The 17,274-nt window shown below is 44.1% G+C and overlaps 1 pseudogene; it reads left to right on the forward strand.

The window, feature by feature from the left end:
- LOC129553012 (ribose-phosphate pyrophosphokinase 1-like) overlaps positions 1-17,274 on the forward strand; it is a 62,799-nt pseudogene that overhangs the window by 2,923 nt on the left and 42,602 nt on the right.

The following is a 17,274-nucleotide window of genomic DNA, read 5'->3' on the forward strand; positions in this document are numbered from 1 at the left end:
GAGGATCCCACCGTGAGGAACACTGCTATACTTGAAAGTCCGAGTAATTGGAGCCCAGCTAAATACCAGATAGAACCTAGAGTCAAGATAGGTGAAACCAACAAGGAAGCCGCCTCACAGCTGGTATTTATGGAGTCAAATCTGGGGAGTCAGACAGTCAGCTAATGGCTTAGCCACGTGCAAGAGTTGGATAGGTTTTTCCTGGCAAAGTGTTGACTTGGTCTGGGGAAGGGAGTGAGACATTAGAAGGAGGGTCACTGATTATGGAGACCAAGAAGGTCTTCATTTCAGATCACGCAGAACACCTAGTCTTTGCTGCAGCTAGTCCTGGATGCTGGGGACACAGTATGAATCTGACGTTGCTTCCAGGAGTTGGTAGTTGCTCGAAACAAGGGAAAGGAAGAGTGCTTTCTTGGCAAGGTTCTTATTTGTGAGCTCCATCTCTCTAGAGTGGTGCAGCAGATGAATGATGCTCTACCCTATTTTAAGTTTCAAAGGAAAGACATTGATACTTGATATCTGTAGGGTACCCTGCAAACTAATAGCTCAAGGTAGATCCCAGTTGCAACCTTAGACTGTGCTATATCTCTTTTGACAAAGTCATAACTTTGATTTTCAGCAGTTACTGTAATAAAAGACAAGGCAGCATGAAAATCAATGTGAAATAGGATATGAGGGTGGTGGTGTTTCATGTACTTTTCAAGGTTTGAGAAGATATGTGGTACCCAAAGGCTTCCCACGTGGCTCAGTAGGTAGAGAATCCACCTGCAATGCCGGAGACCCGGGTTTGAACCCTGGATTGAGAAGATCCCCTGGAGGAGGCCATGGCAACCCATTGCAGTACTCTTGCCTGAAGAATCCCATGGACAGAAGAGCCTGGCGGGCTCCAGTCCATGGGGTCGAAAGAGTCAGAAATAACTGAAGAGACTGAGCATGAATGCACGTGGTACTCAAGCATATCCCTTTGGAAGTAATTTTGACTCTTTAAGAATAAATCCAAAAATATTAGTTTTCTTTTGATTTATGTATACTATTTTTTAATGAATGTTAAATTGTTAGGACATAGATACTTATTAAATTTGTAGCTGGAACTAACTGCTTAATTAATAAATGGAACTATTAGGTGTTTCCTTTCATTAGGGCACTGTGAAAAAATTACCATGAACAGAGTAAGATGCTCAGACACCATGAACAGAGTAAGTCTAGGAGCTTTTGGATTACCCTGTTCTTGCAGAATTTCATTCCTTTTAATCTAATTCTTGCCATAATGGTATTTGTTAGGTATTATTACTCATTTCCACTTACTTTAGAGAAAACTGAAGATCAGTGAAGATTAGTATCTCACAGCTAGTTAGTGCCAGAGGAGGAAAGAAATCTGAATCAGTCTGACAGAGTGTCCCTGTTCTTAGCCACTATACTTAGCACTCACATACTTAGGATGTCTAATTAGCCAGTGCACCCTAAGCATTAGGAAAGCTTAGTTTTACCGGATTACTAACAAGGCCACATTATTCTTTCATCCTATTAAATCATAGCAGTGTCTCATCCTCCAGTTTGAAATCCCTTAATGTCTGGGCGGTGCAGCCCCATGAGTCAGACCACTGGCTCCACTGCTGTGATCATGGACAGGAGCAGGGCCCTGAGGACCCATGAGGGAATACAGCTCTAAATATGGTCCTGACCAGGCCCTTTTCCAGGCATCAGGAGGTATTCTTCCTGAGGAATAAGGAACACTTGGAGAGAGTTCAGAAAGAAGCAGCCTCTCTGATCACAGGGCGGGAATCAAAGAAAATTACAATGTTCAGAACCAGTTCATCATCCCCTCATGACGCCAAGGAGAAGACAGGCCCAGGAGGGTTAAGACACTTACCTAAGGCCGCGCAGTGCATTGGTGGCAGACCCAACACTCTTGCATAAGCCATCACTCTAATTTTATTGAACCATAACTGATTTACAATGTCATGTTAACTTTTGTTGTACACTAAAGTGACTCAGTTATATGTATATGTATATATACTTTTTCATATTCTTTTCCATTAAGGTTTATGACAGGACAGTCCCTGTGCTATATTGTAAGACCTTGCTGTTTATCCATCTTATATATGACAGTTTGCATCTGCTAATCACAAATTCTCAAGTCCTCCCTCCGCCTTGACAACCACAAGTCTGTTCTCTATGTCTGTGAGTCTGTTTCTATTTTGCAAATAAGTTCATTTGTATCATATTTTAGATTCCACGTATAAATGATATGTTAAATTTGTCTTTGTCTGACTTCACCTAGTATGATAATTTCTAGGTCCACCATGCTGCTACAAACGGCATTATTTCATTCTTTTTTTATGTTGAGTAATATTCTATTGTGTATGTATCACATCTTTTTTTTATCCATTCTTCTGTCAATGGGCATTTAGGTTGTTTCCACATCTTGGCTATTGTAGATAGTGATAAGCCATCACTTTTTTCCCCCTGGGTATAATTCTTTCATTTCTCCCATTCAGATCCCCACACTTGGACCCCCGTGACCCTCACAGAGGGCTCCCCTGCCAGGAAGGAAGCTGCCTTTTGAGGCCCCACCTCCTTGAAAGAGGCTGAAATGCAGGTGGAGTGCCTGCCAACCCACCATCAAGGCATCCAAGGCCGTCATCACAGAAAAGGCTTCACTCTTGACATTAGCCATTGGGCAAAAATAACAGCCAAGAAGAAAATCTCAGAAGCCTCAACTAACTACTGAGGCTTTATATGCCCACCTCCAGGTTAGCTGGAGATGGACATATCAACCTCCAAACTCCACGGTGGCCCCAAAGGTTTCCTTTTAAGAGTTAACATGGATTGGGCCAGACCCTCTGTGCTGCGTCTCACGTCTACTACCCTCACCGTCACACTTAGTAGCCACATTTTAAAGACCAAGCCACTGAGATTCAAAACGAAGAACATTTGAAAGTTAGGGGGTCAGTGAGATGGGAGGTCAGACTAGCTTTCCATGTCTCGTGTTGCCTTTCATGAAGCTCTTCCAATGTTCTCGGAGGATGGGAGAACATAGAAAACCATTAGCTGCTATCACCAATACTGTCGTCTTAGCATTTTCCGCTCCCCTTTGGACTTCAATTCTGAATACACAGACCTCTTCACTGCCAGCTTCCAGTTGGGAGAGCACCTCGGGTTCTCAGATGGAAGAAGGTAGCCCTCACCTGTTTAGTTCAGGAGTTGGCCAAGGTTTTCTGGAAAGGGCCAAATAGTAAATATTCCAGGCTTTGCAGGCGCCTGTTGTCACCATTCAACTTTTCTGTTGCAGTAGGAAGGCCGCGATGGGCAATATATAAATAAACAGACGTAGCTGTGCTCCAATACAAGTTTATTTGCAAAAAGAGGCGACACGCTGTAGTTTGCTGCCTCCTGGCATAGTTCGTCCCATATCTAGTGAACAGACTTTTTCTGATTTAGCTTTGATGTAGTCCTCCTCTTTGCCTGAAACTCATCTCGGCACTGAAGGATTTGTCTTAGTACTCTTTCGTTTCGGGGGGAGGGTGAAGGAGGCTGTCCCAGAGCCCAGTGAGATCCCCTAAACCTTCTTCTATGGAAAATGCAAGTGTATGCAATTCTGCATGCAATTTCAGTGGGACTTGTAGAACAGATTCTCTTTATACTTGAGAGATCAGTGAATGCATCTTGGCTTTCTGGAAACTGCAGCATTGGGGACAGCTGGTTGGCATGAGAACATCAGTCTAAGAATGCTGTAGTCTGAGGAAGATTTAGTGGTGTGCCAATGTGCTGGTTCTTGTGGAATTTTATCTCAAAACAATCCCCCCAGGCTAATGAGTATATGTCCCAGCCCTCCTGGTGGCTAAGTCTAGCCATGTGATCTTGTTCATACCATTGGATGAGAGCAGAAGTGATGGGTACCACTGCCAGCCCTGGCCCTTTAAGACTGACTATGTGCTTCCCAGGCTACTTTCTCCTTCTCACTGATTGAAGGCAGGTGAGAATGACACAGTCTCTTTGGATCCAAAGGGATTGGAAAGCCACACCCTGAAGATGGAAAAATCATACTACTGTCTGAACAACCTACCTCTGGGATGCTATGTCAGAGAGAATTAAATCTGTCTTATTTTAAGTCACTGGATTTCTGGATCTCTTTGTTACAGCAGCGAAACTGTTCTTAGCACTGGCTACATAATTTGCAGGACTCAGTGAAAATGAATATGTGGGATCCTTGTTCCAAAACTGTGAAGAATTTCAAGACAGAGCATTAAATCACAATCAGGGCTCTTCTAAGTGTGGGAACCTATGTGATGGGCCAGGCTGCATGCCCATGAAGACCATACTTGGATATAGGTGGGAGTTCATGAGGCACAGGGGTTGAATCCTCAGTGCTGGATCATTTCTAGTGACTGGAGGGTACCACGATTCTGACAATTTTCTGAGATACCACACCCACCATGGTCAGGAAGGAACAAACCAGGGACTTAGACTGAGGCTCCCTCTCATGTTAGGGGCCCTGGGGCTTATGCCCTCATGGGAAATTTTCAGATTTCACTCTTTTCCATACTTGGGACACATCAAGAGAATGCACCTACCTGGAGGGCAAATCAGAGGTGACAAATGCCGCAGGTCTCAGTGGTTGCCATGGACAGACCTTGGGCCAATCCTTGGTGTGGTTGGATCATCAGATGTCGTTATAACAAGGTCTGGACAAGGATTGATTTGGTGGCTCCCTGAGATCTTCCTTCACAACCCAGCAGCTACTATTTCTTTCTTCTCAGGAAGGTACTATTATTATTGCAGTTTGCAAACTAGGAAACTGAGGGCCTTCTGAATCAATAGTGAACCTAGATTTGAGCCCTCAGGAGTTTAGGCTCTTAACCACTACCCTAAGCTTGACCCAAAAGAAGCTACTTATTTTGCAGGCATTACTGCCCTTTTTCCACCCCCCTGAGGGAGTTGGCTTATTCCTCCCACTGTCCGACACCTATAAGGGGAGGGCCTTTGAGTCAAGAGGTTACTGGGGCAGGTTCTGGAAGGCAGCTGCCAAGGTTCAACTTTCAGCTCCATTACCTACTTACCAGCTCTTGACCTTGGGCCAACCTCAGTTTCCTCATCTGTAAAATGGCAATAATCATAAAAGTCCCTGCCTCATTAGTTTGGTATGAGGATGAAATAGAGATCATGCAGGCAAAGGACTTGCAATTTAGGGAGTCCTTAATAGATGCTCATTCTGATTACTGATGTAAAACATGCAATATGTTACTTTCAAATGTTTTCAGACATTTATCTGCATCTGCTGTGCTCTCCCCGGGCCGCTCTTTCTCCTGCCCTTGACTTTGAATCCTTCCTTCTACCCCCTTCTCTTCTTTTGCTGTCATATTAAACTAGGCAGGTGTTTTTTGTTTTGTTTTTGAAGCACCGCAAAATGGTTATATTTAACTGAGTCTAATTTATTTAAATAATTGTCTTAATGAATACTAATTATTAAATATCCACTTAGTTGTGTGCTTCCCTTTGCTGCTACATGTACTTCATATGAGTCATTATGAAACAAGACAGGCAGCACACTGTGTAATTACAGACAAAGCATTTCAGACACAAACCAATAAAAATCAAAAGTAGGAGAAAAATGCTTTGAAGAGACGTGACGACTAGTTGGGACTTCCTGTGTCCTGCCAGGAACCCGGGCAGGGGGCAGGGGTGGGGCTGGGCATTGGGTGATGGCCCCGGAATCTGGTGCCAGCCCTCTCCACCCAGAAAGAGAGGAAATGAGAAGCTGTTTATAGGAAAGACCAGAGTGGCCATGTACATCTTTTAACAAAAGAGATGAAACTCTGTTCCGACACAGCCCTCCTCTCAGGGAGAGTCTATGAAAACACAGCACGATAAGTCAGGTTTTGGGATGGATTCTTGCTTCCTCCATGTTAACAGTTTGCTGGGTGACTGTCATGGGTTGAACTTTGTCCACCAAATTCACATGATGAAGACCTAACCCCGTCCCTCCCTACCTCAGAGTGAGACCTTGTGTGAAGATAGGGTCTTGGGGAGGTAATGACCTAAAACTGACAACATTAAGCTGGGCCCTAGTCCAATAGGACTATTCTCTTTACATAAAGTACCACAAACGAACACAACACTGAAAATCAATTATAAATTATTTTTTTTTAAAGTACCGCAAACTAGGTGGCTTAAACAATGGAAACGTATTGTCTCACAGTCCTGGAGGGCAGACGTCCAGTATCAGGTGTCCATCGGGTGGGTTCCCTGTGTGTCCTGGGAGGGATGTGTGTCACAGGCACTGCCCCGGCTCCTGGCGGTTTTCTGCCGGTCTTCGGCTTATAGAAGCATCACTTCAATCTCTGCCTTCATCTTCACAGGGCTTTCTACCTGTGTGCCTGTCTGTGTTCAAATTTCCCCCTTTTGTAAGGACACCGGTCCTATTGGATTAGATCTCACCTTGATGTCCTCAATTTAACTCAATTACCCAGTTTTCAGCTAAGGTCACCTTCTGAGATCCTGAGAGTTAGAACTCTAGCATGTGAATTGAAACAGTGGGGTATGGCGGACGGCAGGGGTGAACCACAATTCAGCACATCACAGTGACCTTGGGCAAGTGTCCTCCTACCTCTGAGCTCAGTTTACCTAACTGCAAGATGGTGTGTGACCATATAACCTCTATGGACTTCTAAGCTCTCGGGTTCCATGCAGGTCAATCCAATCTCTGGAGAAGGAAATGTCAACCCACTCCAGTATTCTTGCCTAGAGAATCCCGTGGACAGCAGAGCCTGGTAGGCTGCCGTCTATGGGGTCACACAGAGTTGGACACAACTGAAGCGACTTAGCAGCAGCAGCAAATAAATGTAGTCCCCAGGCCCAGTCTTGCCCCAAAGGCTGTGGAAGTAGATGCAGAGATGTCAACTCACCACCAGGCTTATGGGGTTGGAAACTGCCTTCCAGAGAGAACTATGCAAGGGTGTACTTCCTCAGGAGTCTTCCTGATTTGCTTAGGGTGGGGTGAGGAACAACTAACTCCCCAAGTCTCTGTGTCTGAGTGCTGGGCTGAGTTGGGCAGAGAGGCCCCAGACCTGGACCTGGTCACTTGAGACCAGTTACCACTGTGATCCAAGGTTGGGCAAGAATCTCAGGGGCAACAGAATTAGGTCACCAACCCTTTTCACTTAGGTCATCAAAAAGCAATGGGCCGGGCAATAGATGTAATCACCTGCACCCAGCTGCACCCAGTTCAAGCCAGAGGCCACAGAGGAGGGGTTGCGGGGGGTGGGGGGGGGTGGGTGGTGAGGATAAAGGCTCCTTTTTCACAATCCTCTCTGCACATTCCGTTCCCACTATCAGTTCAGTTCAGTTCAGTCGTTCAGTCGTGTCCGACTCTCTGCGACCCCATGAATCACAGCACGCCAGGCCTCCCTGTCCATCACCAACTCCCGGAGTTCACTCAAACTCATGCCCACAGAGTCGGTGATGCCATCCAGCAATCTCATTCTCGGTCGTCCCCTTCTCCTCCCGCCCCCGACTTTTCCCAGCATCAGAGTCTTTTCCAGTGAGTCAACTCGTCGCATGAGGTGGCCAAAGTATTGCAGTTTCAGCTTTAGCATCAGTCCTTCCAATGAACACCCAGGATCGATCTCCCTTAGAATGAACTGGTTGGATCTCCTTGCGGTACAAGGGACTCTCAAGAGTCTTCTCCAACACCACAGTTCAAAAGCATCAATTCTTCGGCGATCAGCTTTCTTCACAGTCCAACTCTCACATCCATACATGACCACGGGAAAAACCATAGCCTTGACTAGATGGACCTTTGTTGGCAAAGTAATGTCTCTGCTTTTTAATATATTATCAAGGTTGGTCATAACCCACTATATTGTCCTGGAAATGACCCGATTTTATCTCAGGTCCCCTGAATACTGACCATGACAATGGGTGAGAGGGTTCTAGGACCACAGGTATGGGATGATGCAGGGGAGGTTTACACATCAAACTTGCATTTGCACATGGAAATGGATCAGCTCTAATGCAGAGAGATAAACTTTGCTGTTTTGTCTAAGACTGAGAGGCAAGATATATAGGTAAAAAGAGGGTGCATTTTCAAACCTGAGGAATCTGGGATGTTTCATTTTGAAGATGGGCAGTGTGGAAATGTTTGCGTACCACAGAGGCTGTGACTGCCCGAGCCACTAGCCTCAGTCAAAGTCCTCCCCAGACCATTTCCACCTCAATCTGCCTGTCCTGCTTCTTTTTCCTGTCTCATCTATACCATCTGCACCTACCCTACGGTGAACAACTTTCTCAGTTGTATCCCTAAAACTACACCCCTCTCAAAATCTGCCCTGGTCCCCAGCAAAGTGGGACAGCTGGTCACCTGGTCTCTTGGACTGGCTCCCCCCTCCACACACATGCACACATGACAAATTTGGAAACACCAAATTTCTGAAACAGCCTGATTTCCTCCCTGAACACTCCCCTGCTGTTTGAGATGAGTTTTCACTCTTCCCTCCAAGCTGTCTCCCAATCCTGTGCTCTCGGAGCCCGTCCTGGCACGTGAGCTGCTCAGCCCACCTCGCTGTAACTGTCTCCGCCTCACTTTGTCTATCTCACCGGACAGATTAGAAGCTCCTCCTGGGCAGGGGTCTGGAGAAGACTGGGCACCAGCAATTGCCTCATGGAAGAAAGAAGGAAGAGGGTTGGACATCGAGACTAAAGCAACATTCCACTCTGCAGCTGTCTGTGGAAGTGGCCTGCCACCTGTCCAGAGAGGGCAAGCACTAACGCCAAGGGGTGTGTTGTCCTGAAATGAATAAAGTGTGTACCAACGTTACACAAGCAGTTTCCTGTCTACTTATCACTCCCACAGCTCTTTCTTGGACACAAGCACGATGAAGCTCTTTCCTGTGTATCCTTCTAGAGATATGCTGTGCAAAAGCCAACATGTCTTTAAAACACACACACACACACTAGAAAGAAACTCACAGACATAGAAAAAGAATTTATGGTTACCTCTGATGCTGGGAAGGATTGGGGGCGGGAGGAGAAGGGGACGACAGAGAATGAGATGGCTGGATGGCATCACCGACTCGATGGACATGAGTTTGAGTGAACTCCGGGAGTTGGTGATGGACAGGGCGGCCTGGCGTGCTGTGATTCATGGGGTTGCAAAGAGTCAGACACGAATGAGCGACTGAATTGAACTGAAACTGAAGCGGAAAGGCTGGGGAAGGGATAAATCAGGAAGCTGGGATCAGAGCTAGGGTTTGGGTTGAAATATACACATTACTGTATACAAAATTGGTAATTAACAAAGACCTACTGTATAGTACTGCTGTTGCTGCTGCTGCTGAGTCACTTCAGCTGTGTCCGACTCTGTGCGACCCCATATATGGCAGCCCGCCAGGCTCTGCCATCTCTGGGATTCTCCAGGCAAGAACACTGGAGTGGGCTGCCATTCCCTTCTCCAGTGCATGAAAGTGAAAAGTGAAAGTGAAGTTGCTCAGTCGTATTTGACTCTTCGCGACCCATGGACTACAGCCTACCAGGCTCCTCCACCCATGGGATTTTCCAGGCAAGAGTACTGGAGTGGGTTGCCATTGCCTTCTCCCACTGTATAGTACTAGAAACTTTATTCAACACTGTGCCAACATCCGCTGGATCATGGAGAAAGCAACAGAGTTCCAGAAAAACATCTATTTCTGCTTCATTGACTATGTCAAAGCCTTTGACTGTGTGGATCACAATCAACTGTGGAAAATTCTGAAAGAGATGGGAATACCAGACCACCTGACCTGCCTCTTGAGAAACCTGTATGCAGGTCAGGAAGCAACAGTCAGAACTGTACATGGAACAACCAACTGGTTCCAAATAGGAAAAGGAGTACGTCAAGGCTGTATATTGTCATCTTGCTTATTTAACTTATATGCAGAGGACATCATGAGGAACGCTGGGCTGGATGAAGCACAAGCTGGAATCAAGATTGCCAGGAGAAATATCAATAACCTCAGATATACAGATGACACTACCCTTATGGCAGAAAGTGAAGAGGAACTCAAAAGCCTCTTGATGAAAGTGAAAGAGGAGAGTGAAAAGGTTGGCTTGAAGCTCAACATTCAGAAAACGAAGATCATGGCATCTGGTCCCATCACTTCATGGGAAATAGATGGAAAAACAGTGGAAACAGTGTCAGACTTTATTTTTTTGGGCTCCAAAATCACTGCAGATGCTGATTGCAGCCATGAAATTAAAAGACGCTTACTCCTTGGAAGGAAAGTTATGACCAACCTTGATAGTATATTTAAAAGCAGAGACATTACTTTGCCAACAAACGTCCGTCTAGTCAAGGCTATGGTTTTTCCCGTGGTCATGTATAGATGTGAAAGTTGGACTGTGAAGAAAGCTGATCGCTGAAGAATCGATGCTTTTGAACTGTGGTGCTGGAGAAGACTCTTGAGAGTCCCTTGGACGGCAAGGAGATCCAACCAGTCCATTCTAAGGGAGATCGATCCTGGGTGTTCATTGGAAGGACTGATGCTAAAGCTGAAACTGCAATACTTTGGCCACCTCATGCGACGAGTTGACTCACTGGAAAAGACTCTGATGCTGGGAAAGGTTGGGTGGGAGGAGAAGGGGACGACCGAGAATGAGATGGCTGGATGGCATCACCGACTCTGTGGACGTGAGTTTGAGTGAACTCCGGGAGTCGGTGATGGATAGGGAGGCCTGGCGTGCTGTGATTCATGGTGTCGCGGAGAGTCGGACACGACTGAGTGACTGAATTGAACTGAACTGAACTGAACAATCTATATGGGAAACAACTTTAAAAAATAATAGATGTATAGTTGAATCATTTTGATGTATAATTGAATTGCTTTTCTGTATACCTCAAACTAACAACATTGTAAATCAACTATTTTGTGCTGAGCGTAGTTGCTCAGTCGTGTTTGACTCTTTGCAACATGGACTGTAGTCCACCTGGCTCCTCTGTCCATGAGGATTCTCCAGGCAAGAATACTGGAGTGGGTTGCCATGCCCTCTTCCAGGGGTTCTTCCCAACCCAGGGTTTGAACCCAGGTGTCCCACATTGCAGGCAAATTCTTTACCATCTGAGCCAAAGGGAAGGCCAAGAATACTGAAGTGGGTAGCTTATCCCTTCTGCAGGGGATCTTCCTGACTCAGGAATTGAACTGGGGTCTTCTGTACTGCAGGCAGGTTCTTTACTAGATGAGCTACCAGGGAACCCCAAATCAACTATACTCCAATATAAAATAAAAAATTTTAAAAAGATGCACACACTAATAGGAATATAGTGCCCGTGTCCTCTGCTCTTTGTTTTTCATCTTTGTTGACCATATTTGGTATCAGAACACACAGCTCTGCATTTTTCTTTGTAATGACTCTCATTCAGTAGATTTCAGCTTGGGCTGGCAGATTTGCCCTTCTAACAAGTTCTTGGGTGATGCTGATGCTGTTGCTCCAGGAGCCCCACTTTGAGAATCACTGACTAGACTGTGAGTTGTCTTAGATTGCACGGGAGGCAAAGAGGCGGTTTTAGTCACTAAACTATCCTCCGTGCCTGGCACATATAAGGCAGACAGTTGATACATATTGTTAGGTGAAACATGAATAAGGGCTTTTGCACACAGGCTATAAACACTTTGTGTGCATTGGTGTATGTGTGTATGTGTGTGTGCATGCTCAGTTGTGTCAGATTCTTTGCGACCCCATGGTCTGTAGCCTTCCAGTCTCCTCTGTCCATGGAACTTTCCAGGCAAGAATACTGGAGTGACTTGCCATTTCCTACTCCAGGGGATCTTCCCAACCTAATGATCAAACCCATGTCTCCCGCACTGGCAGGCAGATTCTTTACTACTGAGCCACCTGTGCACTGGTCTGGGATGAAGCTTAGGCTGTCTTGATAGAGGGCATTTGACAAAGTTGCAGCGTAAATCAGAGATGTGGCCTCGGACTCATCTGGTCAGACAGGTTGGCCCACTCCATCCTCTCCTTGCTCCCAGGGTCTAACCTTTGATGCCACCAACTCTTCTTCATACCTGGATCATTTTCTTCCAGACATGGGGTTTCCAACATGCCCCCCTTCTCTCTCCCTCATTGTCCTGATCAGCAAACTGGAGATTTTGGGAGGTAAAGTGGTTTGTTAGGTTCAAAGGGCATTTTTGAAGTTGCCCAGCTAGCCAGAGATTGGCAGTGCTGAGACAATCCATGCCACAGATAAAGCTAGAATGACTTCTTTTTCTGATGAAACTTTTCAATCTTGCATGAAATTAATGTTCATCATTCATTCATTCAAGAAAGATTTATTGGAAACCTACATGCCATGTCAGAGACTGGATATTGAGGATGCAGTGATAAAATAGCAGTTTCTACCTCCATAGAGTTTCCATTTGGGGAGAGGGTGCAAATGAAAACAAGTAAATAATTTCAGATTATGATGATTGAATGCAAAGAAGAAAGGGAAACAGTCCAAAGTCTGAGGGCCCATTCACTGACTAAGGCCAACTTGTGGTGGGCAGACCAGAAGTGTTTTTGATGTGGTGAGCAGGTTTGCTGGCTTTTGGAAGATTCCTAAGTAGAGGTACTTTAAGCCATGGAGTCTAATAGGGCAGAAGACCAACCAGGCAAGGCCATGAGGAAGGAGCTTCCTCTTCACCAGGTACCTTCCATCAGGTTTTGTATTGGGTTGGCCAAAACATTTATTCTTGTTTTTCCATAACTTATGGAAATACCCAAATAAACATTTTGTCCAACTCAATATGAAGAGTAATGCCTTTGCAACCTAAATGTCCACTGACAGATGAATAGACAGAAAAGGTGTGGACTACTACTTGGAATATACACAGTGGAATACTACTCAGCCATGAAAAGGAAATACTGTCATTTACAGTAACATGGATGGACCTAGAGATTAGCATACTAAGTAAAGCACATCAGACAGACAAAGACAAATATATGATATGACATACAACATATGTGGAATTAAAAAACTGGTACAAAGAACTTATTTTTAAAAATTTTTAAATATTTATTTGCTTTTAAATTGAAGGATAATTGCCTTATAGCATTTTGTTGTTTTCTGTCACAGAAATAGACTCACAAACAGAAAACAAACTTACTAAAGGAGAAGGAGTGGGAGGGATAAATTGAGAATTTGGGATTAGCAGATACACAAGCCTATGTATAAAATAGATAAACAAGGTCTTACTGCATAATGCGGAGAACTACATTCAGTATCTTTAATAACCTATAACAGAAAAGAATCCGAAAAAGAATGTGTATGTGCATGCATATTGTGTTTGTATAACTGAAATCATTTTTCTGTACATCTGAAACATTGTGAATCAGTTCAGTTCAGTTCAGTTCAGTCGCTCAGTTGTGTCCGACTCTTTGCGACCCCATGAATCACAGCACGCCAGGCCTCCCTGTCCATCACCAACTCCCAGAGTTCACTCAAACTCATGTCCATCGAGTCGGTGATGCCATCCAGCCATCTCATTCTCTGTCGTCCCCTTCTCCTCCCGCCTCCAACCTATCTCAATTTAAAAATAAAATGCAGAAAAAAGGAGCAATGCCTTCAGAGCCAGAGACTTCTGGGCTTAAATCCTATCTCAGTCACCTTTTAGCTGCATGATCTGGAGCCAGTCAGTTTGCCTTGGGATCCTCAGCTTTTCTGTCTGTGAAATGGGGCACAATAGCAAGAACTACTGCTTAAAGTCAGAAGAGAAGGGATTGAGTCCCAGTTCTGCTAGATCCAAATAGTGAGGCTTGGGCAAATGACTTGACTTGTCTGAGCCTCAGAAAACATGTTCATCCATCCACTCTTTCAAACAAGAAGAACAGATTTATTTATTTTTCTGAGTCTCAAACAATTTATTCATTCATTCAAACAAGAAAAAAAAAATGATCTTAAAAATAGGCATGATCATTTACATTTCACTGGGATGTCGTGAAGTTTACACAAATCCATATATGGAAAGTTCATCCAGGAAATGACTGTTCCTGTGTTATGTATTCCCAAAAGGAAGACACAGCCTTTCTCCTCCATTTCATCCCACAAAGCTTTCCAATGCCTTTTACTCCTTTACATGTTCCAGTTTTGGCCTCTCTTTAAGCCACCTAGGCAGCAGACCTCCAGAATCTAAGTAAGTTAAGTAAGACTTGAAAGCAAGTAGGAAGGTGCCTGAGTGAATTAGACGAGGACAGGGTGTCTCAGTACCCAAATCTGAGATAGTGGGAATATCATCCCGGACTTGGAGTCAGACACACCTGGAGGTGACTGTGTGACCTTAGAAAAGACATGTCACTCCTTTGAGTTTCTATTGCCCTCATTTGGAAAAGAGAAAAGCCCATTCCTGAAGCCAGGTTAGCATTATTATTGTACTGATTCTAAGAAATAACAAAGGTGATAGTGATAATAGTGATGATAACCAATAATGATAATTCTTATTGCTATTATTCACACATTCATTGACTGCTAGCTCTGTACCAGGCACTGTTCTGTGTGATTTATGTGCTTTATGCTATTTAATCCTCATAATTACCTTAGTAACTACTATACGTCCATTTTACAGGCAAGGAAAGAGAAAAGAGTGTCCAAAAACCCTGCCAGAGCTGCTCAGCTAGAAGTGGCAGAGCCTGAATTCCTGTCTGGTTACCAGCGCTAGTGCCCATACTTGGAACCACTACACTGTATTACTTCCTACAGTGCAGTGGACTTGCAGCCCTGGATGTCTGAGTTGCTCAGAACTGGGTGGCTAAGCTTACCATTATCATTATCATATCATCAGCTCACAGGTGATGTCACCAGGTGCCTTCTTGCTGCTGCTGTCGAGAGGGACCTGGGACTGATGCTGGCCTAGTGGCCAGCAGTGCCTTTGGCTCTATTTGTCAGGCCTTAGTGGGTAGCCTCATTCTAATTTTGGAACCTAGATTTATAAGGCCAAGTCTCTGAGTAACAGGATTCTCTTTGGAATGTAGATTACAGTATTTAACTAGCTTTCTTAAATATGGAACTTCATCCTGGAAGTCAAGAAGACATTTATTTTTCGTATAATTGTAAATTCTCAGATGTTTCTAATCTCTGGAAGGATGGAGTGAATTGGTTTAAATGCTTCAGTTGTCTGTGACTGACATTAATATCCCTTACAGTTTCTAAATTGTTTGAATCAAATAGAATGGTTTTAACACACACACAAACACACACACACACAGAATACAACCAAGTATTCTTATTTCTATTTTTTAAATACATATTTACCAGGAAAATACTTCAGCTTCCTGCAAGTCCAGGAACCATGAATCCCCCTTGGGCAGAGCTGCCCATGTTGAAAATGTTGAAATGTAGTATGGTCTCCGTCAACTGTTTTCCTTACCCAGAAAGACGTTTTGGGAAGAATTTCAATGGTATAAAAAGGAAACTTTGCAGTTAGACACCCTTCAGACATCACTCACTTGTTCTCTTCTCGTTCTTACTGTTTGCTTATTCTCCTTCCATTTCAATGTCCTTTATAATTTCATAGTTTTTCTAGGTCACGAATGTGGGCAGAGTACAGCTGGGCCCCAGCTCAGAGTCTGTCACAGGCTGTGATCAATGTGTTGGTCAGGGCTATAGTCATCTCAGGGTTCAACTGGAGAAGAATTTGCTTCCAAGCTTACCTATGTGGTCATTGGCAGGATTCAGTTTCTTGCAGGATATTAAACTGAGGGCCCTAGTTTCTTGCTGGCTGTTGGCTGGAGGCCATCCTTAATGACTTGCCACATGGGCATTTTCAACATGGCAGCAAGTTCTCTCAGGACAAGCAGGAGAGTAAGATGGAAATTACAGTCTTTTACAAACTGTATCTCAGAAATGACATCCCATCATTTTCATTTGGTTTTGTTATTGTAGTTTCTGTGAATTTCTTTTTATTTTGTTGTCGTTTTTTTGTATTTAAATTTAAAAAAACTAAATTTTGGTAACCTATGCACAGAGTTGGAAAAAACTGAGCATCTGAGCACAAAATACACATTACATAAAATTTGTCCTCTTAAAAAATTTTTTTGCCCTCTTAACCAACTGAACTGAACCATTTTAAACCAAACAAAGCTGCCAAGTATGCTTTGGTAGTGTTAACTACTTTCACATTGTTGTGTAAGCCATTTTTAGAGTTCTTTTTATCTTATAAAACTAAAACTATACCTGTGACACAGTAACTCTTCATTCTCCCCTCCCACAGCCCCTGGAAACTGTCATTTTACTTCTGTATTTATAAAGTTTTCTATTCTAGATACTTCATGCAAGTGGAATCATACAGTGTATGCCCTTTCATAAATGGTTTAATTCACTCACCACAAGGTCCTCAAGGTTCATTCATGTTATATAACATGCATCAGATTTCTTTCCTTTCTGGCTACTATTCCATTGCATGTATATAGTACATTTTGTACATTTATTAATCAGTGGATTCTTGGTTGATTCTACATCTTGACTTGTGAATAATACTACTGTGAAAAAGGATGTACAAATATCTTTTCAAGAACCTGCTTTCAATTCTTTTGGGTATACTCAGAAGTGGATTTGATAAGCAGAGACATTACTTTGCCAACCAAGGTCCGTCTAGTCAAGGCAATGGTTTTTCCCGTGGTCATGTATGGATGTGAGAGTTGGACTGTGAAGAAAGCTGATTGCCGAAGATTCGATGCTTTTGAACTGTGGTGTTGGAGAAGACTCTTGAGAGTCCCTTGGACTTCAAGGAGATCCAACCAGTCCATTCTAAAGGAGATCAATCCTGGGTGTTCATTGGAAGGACTGATGCTAAAGCTGAAACTGCAATACTTTGGCCACCTCATGTGACGAGTTGACTCACTGGAAAAGACTCTGATGCTGGGAAAGGTTGGGGGCGGGAGGAGAAGGGGACGACCGAGAATGAGATTGCTGGATGGCATCACCGACTCTGTGGGCATGTGTTTGAGTGAACTCCGGGAGTTGGTGATGGACAGGGAGGCCTGGCGTGCTGTGATTCATGGGGTCGCGGAGAGTCGGACACGACTGAGCGACCAAACTGAACTGAACTGATGATAACTTCAGAAGCATCACCACGAACAAGGCTAGTGGAGGTGATGGAATTCCAGTTGAGCTATTTCAAATCCTAAAAGATGATGCTGTGAAAGTGCTACATTCAATATGCCAGCAAATTTGGAAAACTCAGCAGTGGCCACAGTACTGGAAAAGGTCAGTTTTCATTCCCATCCCAAAGAAAGGCAATGCCAAAGAATGCTCAAACTACTGCACAG

The sequence above is a fragment of the Moschus berezovskii genome, chromosome 18 (assembly GCF_049115385.1).
Source record: "Moschus berezovskii isolate FMDL1 chromosome 18, NW_MosBer_1.0, whole genome shotgun sequence".
In the NCBI taxonomy this organism is placed as follows: Eukaryota; Metazoa; Chordata; class Mammalia; order Artiodactyla; family Moschidae; genus Moschus; species Moschus berezovskii.